Source organism: Cupressus sempervirens, chromosome 2, assembly GCF_028749045.1.
Source record: "Cupressus sempervirens isolate cs-2001-9-10 chromosome 2, ASM2874904v1, whole genome shotgun sequence".
NCBI lineage: Eukaryota > Viridiplantae > Streptophyta > Pinopsida > Cupressales > Cupressaceae > Cupressus > Cupressus sempervirens.
In genome coordinates, this window is record NC_143119.1 from 319,085,290 (window position 1) to 319,102,245 (window position 16,956).

The 16,956-nt window shown below is 35.4% G+C and overlaps 1 protein-coding gene and 1 pseudogene across 4 annotated transcripts in view; both read right to left on the reverse strand.

The window, feature by feature from the left end:
- The window catches only part of LOC149572386 (chromatin-remodeling complex subunit), a 115,183-nt gene that overhangs the window by 34,190 nt on the left and 64,037 nt on the right, over positions 1-16,956 (reverse strand). The gene's annotated exons all lie outside the window — the stretch shown is intronic.
- LOC149572389 (violaxanthin de-epoxidase, chloroplastic pseudogene) lies at positions 12,728-13,779 on the reverse strand (annotated as a pseudogene).

A 16,956-nucleotide genomic window follows, 5' to 3' on the forward strand; every position in this document is an offset into this window, starting at 1 on the left:
TGACAAACTTTGTGATTTCCAAATCGATCGAAACTTTTGATGCTGCATTCTTTCCTCGGCCACATTCCTTTCATGTGCGGTATCCACTACGATTAGCTCAATTTTTTTTATTGTTTTAAAGCATTCGATATAATTGCAAGGATGAGTCCAAGCATCGATTCTCCATTAGATTTCCCTAGCTCACTCTGCCAGAGGAGGCAGCAAACGGAAGATTTTCTAGCAGATGACGAAATAGCAACAGAAGGTGTGTTAAAATCTGTATGACCAGAGAAGTATTGAAATACTCACGAACTTCCATAGCTATCTCATTCTTTACAGTTCAAATATGAATCCAGTATAGGGATTTACCGAGACTCCCTTCCACAAAGACCTTATCGCCAACCACGGTTAAATTTTCCGGCTAAAATGAGAATCGTGTGTGGTGAGAAAGGCTAGCGAGCAAGCGCATCAAATAATCATAGTCAAGATAATCCTATTTGGCGAGTAACAGCCATCGCAGTCCAGTATCAAAGCCTCTAATGCTCTGCGATCCTTAGAATTAGCAGACAATGAAGGTTTATTCGGAGAAGGTTTCATAATTTTCATCACAATAAGGTGCACAGTTTTCCAAATTTTCTGAGACAATTGTTTTACAAAAGATCTTTGTACAATACAGTGCCAAGATTTGAAATTTGAGATCTGAGCAATGCATTGTTGAGATAAAAGAGATCTTTAATGCAGTATAAAGACCTTACCAAAAGCACCCTACATTCAAAGATAAGAAATTCTCTGAAGTTTAATCCGACAATCAGCTAAGTTTTCTCAACTCCTTGAATTTTGAACGTATTTTGGTTTTGTTTTAGGTTAAAAATAACCAGATTGTTCTTTTTATCTTTGTTAGGAGATGATCTTATCTTTACATAGTAGAGTGTTCTATAGAAATTTATTTGTGGAATCTAACAAATTACTATAGCTTTGTCATTTTATTTGTGGAAATTTAAGTTTTTGATGTTTTATTAATTTAAATTGATGCTTTTATTAAAACTAAAAATTAATTAGAACTAAAAATGGAAAATTCTCTCTCTAATTTTCCACGGTACCGAAGACAACGGACTCATTTTTGGTGAACAAAGTATGCTCTACCCTACTATCAATCCATGAAACTACTTCTGAAGAATAAGGAATCTGAGGAAGGATGGATAGAGGTCCGGTCCCGTAAACCTAAGAAGGATAGATCAATTCACTTCAGAGGGCAAAAACTTAGACCTTTAGCTAGGTTCCCTAAAACTAATGGAAGAAGGCATCCAAAACAATCTAATGCCTTTAGTCCCCTTCAGAAGATTAATCCAACAAAATTTGATTCTCGTTCGACCTGTTGGTTATCAAAATCACTGGTTAGAAACCTACGAGCCTTGCCTACTCGATGCTGGGTATCTAACTGATTTTGGCCAACATAACAGGATTAAATCCAATCCTTTGCGCTTTTGGTTCCGTTGGACCAAGGCCTGTTTACCTAAATCCTAGATGGCAAAACTTAATTCCAAGACGATTTATAACGGATTATAGCACTCAAATAAACTCCTCAATTGGCAAGTATCAAGAAAACGTTCTGAATTATTAATCTTCAAACCTCAATTACTTTATTTAAGATATTATGTGTTGCTGAAACGAAAAAAATAAACAAACTACTAAATGAAATCAGATTGCCAAAGGAAAAGAATAGAGAAATGCCAGCATTGGGTTCAAAATTTATGAGCAATTTTTATGATCAGTGCTGAATTCTAATTGGGCAATAGAGTCAAACATACATTTCTTACATAGAACTTTACAATATTGTTGATATAATATTTGTTAATAATCTAGTTAATTTGATGCCACAAATTGTCACACTCTGTATTCAAATCAGTCTATTATGATTTAACCATCACACGGGCATAATAGATACAAATAATGAGAAGAAGATGATATCCTACACTATTTGTATTGATCAAATCTGAATAGCAGTAAACAATCTAATGCACTTATCAAATTAATAAATTAGAAACAAATAAATAACTCAACTATAAAGGACGAGCTATGTATGATTCAACTCTAAGACAAATAAAATTTCTTACTGATTTATTGCTAGACAAATTGTGATGAAGACACTCAATCTCTTGATGCTCTATCCAACACAATCAAATCCATACAATTCCTGGAAATAATACTCAAAAAAAATTGAAATCTCCTTGGCTTTGTTTCAGATCTCCAACTTCTCTTTCAAACAAAAAGATTCCAACAATATTAATAGAAGGTTTACAGATTTAAAAATGAAGCAGTCTCAATGTCTTTTGTTTGAACTCTACATCTCATACATATAGATAACCAAGAGGTGTAAGTTAATTTTCCAATCATCACACCTCTTGGTAACTCATAACCGTTGCTTGTTTACATAAGATTTAAATTAATATGATAACACTTAATTTGCTATATAGCAAATAGAACAAATGTGGTTTTAAATAATGAACCTTGCCGAATACCATGAGGCAACGTATGATTATGGTTCAATCTGCCCAGGCGTATGCTATTCCTATCGTGAGGGAAAAACATTCCAACTTCAGTTTAAAATGATTGCACTGGCTTCATGGGAGAGTAAATACGCTCAATCCTCCATTGTATGTGTGTAATATTTTGCAAGGTCCTTCTCTGTAATGTCGAAACCTTCTTCCACTTTACGCCAGTTAAGATCCTTCCGTTGCACTTTAATCCGCGAGCCATATTTTATGAGATTGACTCCCAACACCCGAATGCACACCAACAGGCTCATGAAAACTGTTGACCGATAGCACAGACTAGACGCATAGACCTGTTGATAGCATGAGGCCTTTGTTCTCCATGTTAAGATCCATCACCCGCTCTCAACTCGTGCAAACTTGCAAGCAAAAAAAAACCAATGAGTCGTGCAGAATATTTACCAAACCTTTCAATGTTCGATGAAGCTTCCCTGCCCATGGTTACTCCCGCAATGATTTTCATCATATTCGTGTGTTCCGAATAGGCCTGCTTATCATAGACATGTTTGATATTCTACAAATAGAATTTCTCTTCTTTCGTTAGGTGTGACAAAAACTTCTGTCATCGCTTCCGTTGGGAAATTGACGCAATGAATATTTTCAGCCCTTTTCCAACTCAAGGACAATGCTAGAAAGAAGAACTGGACTCCGTGTATAAATAACAGAACCTCCATATCCTTCCCATGCATTATTTCTACCTTGATAATATACAAATATGTAATCATCTGGTTTATTTTATATCTTGGATGAAGCTGTGTACCAGTCATCCTAATAATGAAGGTACTCGCTATCATGATTATAGAGCACTCCAAGTTGAGACGAATCTTGCACAAATCTCTGAACAGCAGAACGAGTGAAGAAACCGCCATCAAGGGTTGATATTTGCCATGATAACTTTCCTGTGAGATTCTTTGTTGTCGGATAAAATTCATGAACTTGGCAATCAAATGTATTGAATGTTGTATTCAAGCCACTACTTATGTACCACTTGCTACGGAAACTGCACATTCATTGAATTTATCCACTATACTATTCTCAAATAGATTGCCACAGTGAATTTGGCATTCTGTCTCATTGAGACGATTATTACATGTTTGGAGGCAAGCAACATTTGCTGCGCATGCAGAGCCTGCAACGCATTTAGCCAATTCCACCCATCATTTTGTAAATCTAATAACCCTGCAATTGTACCTTTACTGATCTTCCAAACCTGTCAAAATGTCTTTTTTCCGTCCAATTTGAATAGAAGATTATTTGGTCCATCAAGTTTTTTACTCCAATAGCATATTGTAAGTTATGGTTTGGGAAGAAAATTGAGCTTTGCATTCAAACTCATGTCTGCCCTTTCTCTCACAAAGTATAAAGTTATGAAATTGATACTTATGCCAAGGCTCAACCTTGAGACATTTCCAACAACTAAAAGTTGTATTTATAAATCTTTTATTGCCAATCAAAAAAGACTTCTTCGAACTTCTCGTTAAAATCTTAGTCTGATAGAACCTTAAAGCATATTGTTTGAACATGATAGAGAGCAGGATCTGAGAATTCCCTCCTTCAGTATCATTTTTGGGACTCTAAAATTTTCCAAAATTTAGAGTTCCATCAATGGCTCTCTCTGGGGACGTATGCTCCTAACGGGCATAGCGAGATCTCACCTATCTTTGGAAGAGAAGACTTGCCAACAAATTAAAGGAAATCAGTTTGTGGACTCACATATAAAAATCTAAGAAAATGAAATAAAATAAAAGAAAGAAGGAACAATAAGAATAAAGAAAAAGCAGAAAAACTTCCCTTTCAAGCTTACTGAAAAAATGGCTTGAGATACTGTCCATGAACTGGAAAATCTTGTATACGACCCTCTATATCCTGTAAAAAGTAAGATTGTTCTCCTGCTTTATCAGAAATAATAAATGGTCTGAGCCATAAGACTTTGAACTTGCCATGCTTACCTTTATCCTGATCCTTAGCGTTCCATTTCAATAACCAATCACCTACCTTAAAAGATCGCTTAGAAGATTTTTTGTCATGAAGGAACTTGACCTATTGCTGCTTATTTATATCTTGCTCTTGTGCTAACCTTCTAACCTCATCTAGTCAATCAATGCATTTAGCCTATTTTCCATAAAATTGATATCTTCTAATTGTTTCTCAGTAACAAATTTGTAAATAGGCAATAAATTATTCAAGGGAAGTTTTGCTTTTTTCCCATAAACTAAGTTAAATGGAGAGAAACTTGTTGACTTCTTTACCGTGATTCTGTCTACCCATTATGCTAGATTCAACTTTGAATCCCAAGCACGTTTGTTGTTATCCAGCATTCTTCTGATGATCTTCAAGATGTTCTTGTTGCTAGACTCCGCTTGTCCATTACTCTAGGGGTGATATGGAGATGAATATGATACTGTAATGCCATATTTCTTGCAAAACTCAGTAAATTCATTAGACCTAAAACACATACCATTGTCTGCTATGATCTTCTGGGGCACTCCAAATCTAGTCAAGATGTTCTCAGTAAGAAACTTAATAACTACTTTACTAGTTGATTGCCGAGTGGGTATAGCTTCTACCCATTTGGTAAAGTAATCAGTGGCTACTAAAATCCAACTATGTCCACCACTTGACTTTTCACTAATTTCTCCTATAAAATCAATCCCCCACATTTGGAAAGGCTCCCCTGCTTGCATTGTCCTTAATGGGAGTGCGCCATCATACTTTTCTTACCGGATAATTTCTGACAAGCTTCGCACTTTCGAATATGGGCATGGCAATCCTTGAAGAGTTGAGGCCAATAGTAACTTGCTCGCAATATCTTATGTGCAGTAGTCCTTGCTGAAAGATGACCACTACAAACCCCTTCATGCATTTTCTTGAGAATAGCTTCTGACTGTGCAATATCCAAACAAAATAATAGAATCCCATCCTGGTTTTTCCAATTCAAATCAGCCTGAATTAAAACATATTTCGCAATTTGTAACTTAATAGTCCTTTTCTGATTTTCATTCAAATTATCTCTACATTTAGTATGCTACAAATAATACACTATATCTGTATACCGAGGGCACATCTTAATGCTAACATTCTGATCACCATCCACTTGGTTAACTTGTACAGCTTCCAAATTTGACTCTGCCATAAGCTTAGCCAATCCCTGCCCTCTAACTAATTTTGTAATCTGAATATCTATATTGAATTCTTGGATTTGATTTATCCAACGACATCATCTCCCAATAATTTCAAATTGTCTAAATATGTCCTTAATGGCAGCATTTGGCACATAAGCTATAACCTTAGCTCCTACTAAATAAGGTCGAAAAGATTTCATTGCTTTAACAAGAGCATAAGCCTATTTTTCATTTATATCATAATTTAATTCAGCTGCTTGTAAACTCTTGCTAAAGAACGCAATTGGTTGTTCATGACCCTCATCGTTTTTGTGTAACATAACTGCGGCTATGGTATGGTAAGAGGCAAACGAAAATAGTTGGAACGGCTTCTTAAAGTCAGGAGATTCAAAACCGGGGCCTCTTTTATAGCTTGCTTTATCTTAGCAAAGGCTCCTACAACCTCATTATCCCAAGCAATCTTAGCTCCCTTCTTAAGCATCTTAGCTATAGGTTTAACGATTTCAGCAAAATTAGAAACAAATCTTCTCACGAAGTTAATTTGCCCAAAGAAAGACTGGATTCCCTTAGTTGTTTTAGGTATCTGAATATTATCGATGGCTGCTACCCTTTCAGGATCAATTCTTACCCCTTCCTTAGAGACGATATGACCTAATAATTTTCCTTCAGTTACCCCAAATTGACATTTTTTGGGATTCAAAGAAATTCCAAATTCAAGGGCTCTTATGAAGATCTTTTCTAGATGCTTACAATGGTCTTCTGCTTTCTTAGAATAAGCAGTAAGGTCATCTTGGTAAACAACCATGATTAAGTCGATTAATCCATCGAAAGCAACATCCATTGCCCTTTGAAAGGTAGCTCCCGCATTTGTTAGCCCAAAAGGCATCCTAGCATAGACATAGGTACCCCAAGGTGTCATAAAAGCAGTCTTATATTGTTCGGATTCTTTAACTTTGACTTGATTATAACTTGAGAATCCGTCCATCATAGAAAGTAATTCATTACCGGTTACCTTTTGTAATAAAATTTCCATGTCAGGTAATGCATAATTGTCCTTAAGGGAAGATATATTCAAATTTCTAAAATCTATACATAACCGTATATCTCCGTTCTTCTTTCTTACTGGGACTAAATTCGAAACCCATGTGGAGTGCCTTATAGGTTTTATAATTCCAGCATCTCTTAATTTAATGAGTTCATCTTTCATCTTTGGAGCTAAGGTTGGATTAATTGGACGTTGTCTTTGTCTAAATGATTTGGCATCAAGTTTTAGAGGTATTTCATGCTGAAACAAATCTTCCCTATATGCTTTAAGCTCGTCATAACTTCAAGCGAAGACGTGCCTATATTTTCTTAATAAAGCAATTAGGTCAGCCCTTATTTTTTATGACAATTTCTTTCCTATGTAAACCCTTTTGGGAGAACTTTCACTTTCCAAATTTATTTTCTCAATTTCATTTTGGATCTTAGTAGAATTTTGTTCTAAGGCAACTAGACCCTTTGGCATTTTATTAGTTTTTAATTGCATTATTTCCTTTCCAAACAATGTTTCCTTACCATATTTTTCCTCTACACACCCATTCCAATCAATGAATTGATTTTCATAATCTTCCTGACAAGTTAAAAACTTGATAATATCCTTGTCATCTTCAAAAACTTGCCAATTTTGGACATTGTCTGGTATCGAGGGTTTGCTTTTTATTTCAACCTGAATGACTTTATCAAATGGGATATTTATCTGCCTAATAGCAAGGTTTTCCATTATATCAGCTAGGTAATTAGTTGATCTATCAACCCATTTAATGAAAAGGCATCAAAAAATTCTAGCAAATCCCACACATAGTTTCGGTATTGTTTTAACCTTGGGTTCCTAGTTGAAAATTTAAGCCTAATTTGTGAAACAATTAAATCGGAGTCCCCTAAGACAACAAGCATTTTAATCCCATATGCTTTTGCAATACCCAGACCAATAACTAATGCCTCATATTCAGCAATGTTATTAGTACATTCAAAATTTAGTAAGAAAGAAAATTTAAAAGTTTTACCTGACAGCGAAACAAAAATAACGCCAACCCCATTTCCTTACTACACGTGCCATCAAAAAACATTTGCCAAATATCATTACAATTTTCTTTTACATGAATTGAAATTGGATCAACAATCTTAGAAGTAGGTTTAGTTATGCTTACCTGAAAGTTGTACATGTTCGAATGACAAAAGTTAACCTCAAGATCCAGAATATAATCCTCGACCAAATAGTATGACTGGGGTTCCCTTTCAATTCGGATTTCCTTGCCTCCCACAGGTATGCTAGCGTAAGATAGATCCAACTACACATGACCTCCAACCAAATTCGACCATTGCCTAGATAACAACATACCATAACTTGCTAATATTTCAACTACTGTAATGTCAGTTCTGTATGATATATGTGGAAATGATGGAAAATGAAATTCAACATTTTTAATGATTCCAACTACAGGTACAGATCTGTTATCCATGGCATAACATTTTCCAAAAGGAGTATCAACTTTAAGACCTATTTCTTTCATTACATTAGCAGATATGACATTGACTGCTACGCCAGAATCAATCATACAATTCTTTACCAATTTATTGTTTATCAACAATGTTAAATAGAACGGGTCTACTTGATTTGACCTTTTATTTAATGTTGTTCCTAAATATACAATAGGTGTTTCTTCATTATTTTTAACATCCTTATTGTTAATATCTTGCACACTAGATAATATCTTCAAAGTCTCGTCCCTGTAATCAAAAAATTTCATCATCTCCATTAGGGGCACAGCTATTTTCAATTGAGATAAAGCATGACTCATAAAACTATGACAATAAGATATTTTCTTACCATTAGTTTATACAACTGGTTGCTTGGTCATCCTATAAGATTGATTACCTTCCTTTTGTTTGGCTTGGGTTTGATTACCAAGCCTCTTAGATGCTTCAGTCTGTTGCTGATTTCTCGCAAATATACCAGCGGGACTTCCTTGATCAGCATTATTGTCTTTATTGCTTCTTTGGTAAGTATGCTTAGCATGCTCAACTGCTGCAATAGTATAGGCTCTTCTTTCTTCTGGTGTTAATCTGCGAAAGGTAGGATTATCCTCCTCATTTGAAAATACTTGTTGAGTACATCGCCGCTGGTTAGAGCCCCTGTAATAACAATCAGCGTTTTGGTCTTCATCTCTTCCCCATAATGATTCGGATGATACAATGTTGACTATGGGTTTTTCTTCACTTTCCTGATTTTCTTCTTCAAAAATAGCTTGCGCAACAATACAATGATTAGGGTCATGGGGCAGCCTACAAGCATCACACCATGGACCATCATCAAGGATATTTACTTTCTTAAGATGATCAGGTGTATCTTTAGCATGAGTCGGTCTTTCTGGCTTTCCATCTTTCCAATTTGTGTTATAGGGCATATCATGCAATCTTACCCTGTCATTTCTGTTAAAGGGCGGTCTTTCATTTCTACTCTGCTTAACCTTTATCTCCTTTAACATATCCATTATTTCTTTAAGTTCGTCCTTCTTATGATTTTTTGGATTATACAGTTTTGGATCATCCCTCTTATTGATCCTTCCGGCTGCTTTTCTGTCATTTTCTATTGTCATGGCAATTTTGAAGGCTTGGGGCAGCGAAGAAGGTCTTTGAGATCTTATTTCAAAGTGAGATTTACTATCAAAAGCACTTAAATAGAAATCAATCAAAAATGAATCCACGGGCCTAATTTCCCTCGGAATCTTGTTGAGTACTTTGTTAAACCTTTTGTTGAATTCTGACACTGATTCATTTGAGTTCTTTTTAATGCTTGTTAATTCATGTCACGCAAAGGATGTATCAATGTGATCCCCAAATTGCTCAATAAACTGATCCGCGAAATTACACCATTCAGAAATGGATCCATTTGCAAACTTCTATACCATTCCGCACCATCCTCGGTTAATGATTGAACAAACAATTTCATGAATACATCTTCATGATCTTCCTCAAAATCTTCAATCACATTTTTTAGGTTAATAACATGTCTTTCAGCTGATTCAGTTCCATTTCCTGAAAATTTTGGGATGGCATTCCTTAAATCATTTGATATAGGATTTGGATATCCTTGAATCCCATTGAAATCAAGTTGTCTATATCGTTCAATTGCCATAGGTTGCCTTATCATTTGAATTCTATTGCCTTGATTTTGCATCACATGTCCTTGGATGATTTGATTATTGTTATTCTGATTCAGCCCATAAGGTTGTCTAATATTTCCACCATTTTGCTGAATTCCTCTATTATGTTGCCCATTGTTCCATGCCCGTCGATTGTTTTGTCTATTAAAATTATTATTTAGATTTCTATCCCTTCTGTTCTCATATAGTGGATTATCATGACTAGTAGCAAATTGCGCTTCCAAATTCTTTCTGTGACGCGGGTTGTACTTAGGTGGTGTGTTTTGATCTGACTTCTCTTCCCTCCAGCTATCTGATCTTTGTTCATTACAAGCTTTAGGCGGGGAAGTAATAAGATCTTTTGATATTCCTATTTTTGCTAGGATATCATCTAACTGCATTTTTAATGTTTTTGCCAAGACTGCGCTATTACCATTTGTAGTTTAAGCCATCTTCTTTATGATCATGTCCCATTGCATTATTTGTCCCTATTCATCATCATCCTCAATACGAGTTATCTCGCATTGAGGCTCTTCATCAACCCTAGGAATGTGAAAGAATGGGTTACAATTTTCCTCATCCTTTTCGAGACTGTTATGACTTAATTCACCTATTTCGGGTTGTTTGCTAGTCCTTTCCTGGAAGTTTCTATGTCCTGTGTAAAACATTTTTGCTTTTTGATTTTTACCTTTTTTATTTGTTGGCTTTTTCTCAAAAGTAAGTTGCGCAAGTCTTCTAGGCTGGGCATTTACTAATCTTCTACCCCACATACACTTCTAAAGCAAACAATTGATGCTAAAAATATAATATCCAAACAAGATAGAGTCGCCACTTTCCTTTAAACAGAAAGAAATAAAGATCTAGGTTCTTTATCCAGGAAAGTTAATGCCACTAACTTGAGAACAATTTGCTGAAAATAAAAAAAGAACTTTTGTTTTAATTGCTTTTAAGTATATACGTGAAATGTAGACAACTTAGATTAAGCCAAAACTTAGAACCTTGAACACAAAAGATTTGTAAATTTTATTCAAATGCTGATTAGAAATCTAAAAATTAGAATCTGAAAATTGTAAACAGCAAATGGAAAAACTAAACGAAAGCTTACTAATGTATTTACGTTTGTATTGAAAGAAAACAAAATTAGAAAACTCACCTCAAGGCTTATGCCTGAATGAAACTCTAAACTGGTTTTGGAGTAAGTAAACCTTACTTGCGACTTCTCTAGTAGAGTCGCCAATCTGTTGGTTATCAAAATCACTGGTTAGAAACTTACGAGCCTTGCCTGCTCGATGCTGGGTATCTAACTGATTTTGGCCAACGTAACAAGATTAAATCTAATCCTCTGTGCTTTTGGTTCTGCTGGACCAAGGCCTGTTTACCTAAATCTTGGATGGCAAAACTTAATTCCAAGATGATTTATAGCGTATTATAGCACTCAAATAAACTCCTCAATTGGCAAGTATCAAGGAAACATTTTGAATTATTAATCTTCAAACCTCAATTACTTTATTTAAGATATTATGTGTTTCTGAAGTGAAAAAGATAAACAAATTACTAAATGAAATCAGATTGCCAAAGGAAAAGAATAGAGAAATGTCAGCATTGGGTTCAAAATTTATGAGCAATTTTTATGATCAGTGCTGAATTCTAATTGGGCAATGGAGTCAAACATACATTTCTTACGTACAACTTTACAGTATTGTTGGTATAATATTTGTTAATAACCTAGTTAATTTGATGCCACAAATTGTCACACTCTAGCGTATTCAGATCAGTCTATTATGATTTAACCATCACACGGGCATAATAGATACAAATAATGAGAAGAAGATGATATCCTACACTATTTGTATTGATCAAATCTGAATAGCAGTAAACAATCTAATGCACTTATCAAATTAATAAATTAGAAACAAATAAATAACTCAACTATAAAGGACGAGCTATGTATGATTCAACTCTAAGACAAATAAAATTTCTTACTGATTTATTGCTGGACAAATTGTGATGAAGACACTCAATCTCTTGATGCTCTATCCAACACAATCAGATCCATACAATTCCTAGAAATAATACTCAAAAAAAATTGAAATCTCCTTTGCTTTGTTTCAGATCTCCAACTTCTCTTTCAAACAAAAAGATTCCAACATTATTGATAGAAGGTTTACAGATTTAAAAATGAAGCAATCTCAATGTCTTTTGTTTGAACTCTACATCTCATACATATAGACAACCAAGAAGTGTAAGTTAATTTTCCAATCATCACACCTCTTGGTAACTCATAACCGCTGCTTGTTTACATAAGATTTAAATCAATATGGTAACACTTAATTTGTTATATAGCAAATAGAACAAATGCAGTTTTAATTATGAACCTTGCCAAATACCATGAGGCAACATATGATTATGGTTCAATCTACTCGAGCGTATGCTGTTCCTGCCATGAGGGAAAAACATTCCAACTTCAGTTTAAAATGATTGCACTAGCTTCATGGGAGAGTAAATATGCTCAATCCTCCATTGTATGCGTGTAATATTTTGCAAGGTCCTTCTCTGTAATGTTGAAACCTTCTTCCACTTTACACCAATTAAGATCCTTCCGTTGCACTTTAATCAGCGAGCCATATTTTATGAGATTGACTCCCAGCACCCGAACGCACACCAACAGGCTCATGAAAATCGTTGACGCTGATAGCACAGACCAAACGCATAGACCTGTTGATAACGTGAGGTCTTTGTTCTCCATGTTAAGATCTGTCACCCGCTCTCAACTCACGCAAACCTGCAAGCAAGAAAAAAGCAATGAGTCGTGCGGAATATTTACCAAACCTTTCAATGTTCGATGAAGCTTCCCTGCCCATGGTTACTCCCGCAATGATTTCCATCATAGTCATGTGTTCTGAACAAGCTTGCTTATCATAGACATGTTTGATATTCTGCAAATAGAATTTCTCTTCTTCTGTTGGGTGTGACAAAAACTTATGTCATCGCTTTCGTTGGGAAATTGATGCAGTGAATATTTCCAGCCCTTTTCCAACTCAGAGACAATGCTAGAAAGAAGAACTGGACTCCATGTATAAATAACAGAACCTCCATATCCTTCCCATGCATTATTTCTACCTCGATAATATACAAATATGTAATTATCTGGTTTGTTTTATATCTTGGATGAAGGTGTGTACCAGTCATCCTAATAATGAAGGTACTCGCTATCATGATTATAGAGCACTCCAAGCTGAGACAGATCTTGCACAAATCTCTGAACAAAAGAACGGGTGAAGAAACCGCCATCAGGGGTTGATGTTTGCCATGACAACTTTCCTATGAGATTCTTTGTTGTCGGATAAAATTCATGAACTTGGCAATCAAATGTATCGAATGTTGTATTCAAGCCACTACTTATGTACCACTTGCTACGGAAACTGCACATTCATTGAATTTATCCACTATACTATTCTCAAATAGATCGCCACAGTGAATCTGGCATTCTATCTCATCGGGACGATTATTACATGTTTGGAGGCAAGCAACATTTGCTACGCATGCAGAGCCTGCAATGCGTTTGGCCAATTCCACCCATCATTTTGTAAATCTAATAACCCTATAATTGTACCTTTATTGGTCTTCCAAACTTGTAGAAATGTCCTTTTTCCGTTCCATCTAAATAGAAGATTATTTGGCCCATCAAGTTTTTTACTCCAATAGCATATTGTAAGTTATGGTTTGGGAAGAAAATTGAGCTTTGCATTCAAACTCATGTCTGCCCTTTCTCTCACAAAGTATAAAGTTATGAAATTGATACTTATGCCAAGGCTCAACCTTGGGACATTTCCAACTGAAAGCTGTATTTATGTATCTTTTATTGCCAATCAGAAAAGACTTCTTTGAACTTCTCATTAAAATCTTAGTCTGATAGAACCTTGAAGCATATTGTTTGAACATGATAGAGAGCAAGATCTGAGAACTCTCTCCTTTAGTATCATTTTTGGGACTCTAAAATTTTCCAAAATTTAGAGTTCCATCACGACTCAATCTTATAGATCAGACACAAGAAATGACTCCCAATCTCAAGGATCTCTAATAGCTTTAAATCGTATCAAGGAAGCAAAGCAAATGGATCATGAAGTGATATACCTATCAAAACATGAGATTAATTATGTTTAAAGAAGATGCCAAAATCATGGACTTTTTGCTTGATGGACAAGCCCTGGTATGGAGGTGTGTTATGTTGCTAACTAGCTTAAAAATCTTCTAGGAAAATGAGCCAACCTAACAATTATGGAAAATGATTTTATATATTTGGCTTGTGATAGTTTAGATCTAAGAAATAAGCTCCTATTCGGGGAAACCCTAGTTCTGAATGATTACCCTTTAAAATTTCTAGAATGGAGCCCATTCTTTGATCCAAAAAAATCGGCGAAATTTGAAGTAGAAAAAGCAATCCTTCTTCCTAATCTCCTGATTGAACTTCTGGTTAAAGATACACTCAAAATCATAGGCCGCAAATTAGGATCATATATAGGGATGGTAGAACATGATATTGCTTGCTCTAGTCCAATTATTATAGTTAGAGTAGATGTTAATGTAGTTAAATTCAAAACCCTAGATATTAATGTAAATAGTAAAATTATCTCTATTAATCCAAGACTTGTCGAGGGTCTTTTAAGAGTAGAACCAGTTTTTGTTGTTTCTCCGCCTCAAGATGTCTGTCTTTCGAATCCTTTGGGATATTTTGCAAACATTCAAATCTCCCTAAATGCAAAAGGTGGGGGTTTTTCGATCCACTCAAGGGAGGAGATGGACGAAGGAGAGATCAGGGATTGCCCTCCTCACCTCAAATCGGTAATCATTAGTCCAGGTAATGCTAAGGAAGGTTTCCTTCAGCTGAAAACTAGTCGTCAAGTCACTCCTTCAAAAGAAGTAGACTAATATGGTCAAGAAGTACAAGAGGAATTTATTTCCAAAAATCTAACCCAAACAGAGGAAGATCCAAGTGAAACCCCAGAACAAAAAGTAGAAGTCAATATATTAATAGAGGCTCTAAACAATATGGTAGTGAATGATCTAATGAATAAATTTTTTAATGAGATTTACAATGAGGAGGAGGTAAATTTGTAGAAATCTATTTTAATCTCTTAAATTATGGAAATGGACCTCAGGAATGAAGAAATAGGTCTCTAATGTTGATAAGGAAATAATGGATTTTGAGATTAATGAAGAAATAAAGGAGGATAACTTAAGACCTTTAGGTTTAGGACTTTCCCTCCCAAGCAAAGGAGCTCTAGATTGTGCAAAAGTATTAAAGAAGCGCGGTCAAAAATCCTTGCAAGTGTTGAGATCTAAAGATGGGGTAGCAAAAGGTCCGATTAAACTTACCGATATTCTTTATCAGGGAAGGGAAAGATCCTTCCCATAGCACCATGAATATCATTACATGGAATGTTAGAGGCCTCAACGCCCCTAACAAACAATGACTCCTAAAAAGTTGCATCTCTAATACTAAGGCTGACATTATTCTTCTTCAAGAAACTAAACTAAATAGTGAAGAAATGGGTAAATTTAAAAGATCTCTAGGTTGGAGGGAGGTAAGAGACTCCCAAGTAGAAGGAGCTTTAGGTGGGCTTGCTTTGTTATGAGATCCAAGGAATGTCTCCATCTCGTCTTTGGAATTTCATAGAAATTGGATTCACGGATCAGGAAAGGGTATAAGAGCTAATTGTGGTATAGGCTTTTTAATATCTATGGTCCAATCAATAACAGAGAGAAGTCAAGGCTATGGATGGAATTGGAAGAAAGTCTCAGTGTAGAACATGATGGTCTATCCATTATTGGAGGAGATTTCAATGCTATCCTTCATCCCTTGGAGAAATGAGGTGGCAACAATTCTCTTTCTTTGGCATCAAAGGAGTTTTCTGATTGGGTTAATAGGCTAGGTTTGATGGAAGTAGCATGTTCAAATAATACCTTTACCTGGAATAATAGAAGGAAAGGATTTAGCAATATCGCAGAAAGATTAGATAGGTTTCTTATTTGTGGGGACTTATTTTTGGTACCCATTTCATTCCACTCTGAAGTTAAACCAATATCAGAATCAAACCACTAGCCTGTCAAGTTGAAGGTTATAGAGGATAAACACCTTAGTAATTGCCCTTTCAAATTTGAGCAAATGTGGCTTAAAGATGAAAATTGTCTTGAACACATAAAACAATGGTGGAAGGAAACAAAGGTCTCAGGCTACAAACTATTCCAAGTAGTGAGTAAGCTGAAAATAATCAAGAGAAAATTGAAGGAGTGGAACTCAGAATTCTTCAGGAACATCTTTGAGGACAAATTATATTTGGAGGAAAAATTGGCATCCCTTGATAATGAAGTTATGGAGCATGGAATGGGGGAAAATCAGTAGCTAGAAGAAAAAAAGCATATGTAGCAATATGAAGAAGTTCTTTCCAAAGAAGAACTTTTCTGGAGGCAAAAATCGAGAGAGGTGTGGTTGGAAATAGGGGACAACAATACTAAGTTTTTTCATAAAAGTTCCAAACAGAGAAGGCAATCAATCGAATTACATCTATCAAAGGGAGGGATGGAAACATTAAGAATCATCTTAAGGAGATAAGCTTGGAGGCAGTCTCTTACTTCGAAGATATCTACAATGGTGGGGTTAGTTCTAACTTGCTTGCCCAACAAAATGTTCTATCCAACATCCCAAAGCTAGCATCCAGGGAACAAAACAATCTTCTTCTACAAAAGATATCTAAGTTAGAAGTTGAGTCAACTCTTAAACAAATACATCCAAATAAATCGCCTAGACTAGATGGATTCCCTGCCTTCTTCTTTCAGAAATGTTGGAACTTCATTGGGGATGATATTACTAAGGCTCTAGAAGGAGTGAGGAACTTAGGCAAACTGCTTCACAAAGTTCATAACACTTTTATTGCCCGTATTCCTAAAAAGGAAAATGTAGATTCATTTAATGACTTTAGAGTTTAGACCTATGCTCCACAGAGTTTCCAAGACGGGGAGATGTTTCCAAGACAAGTACAAATCGAAGCAAAAATTTAGGGGACGGCGACTAAAAACATAGGAGATTTTTTTTATATAGAGATAGAATTCAAACATGCG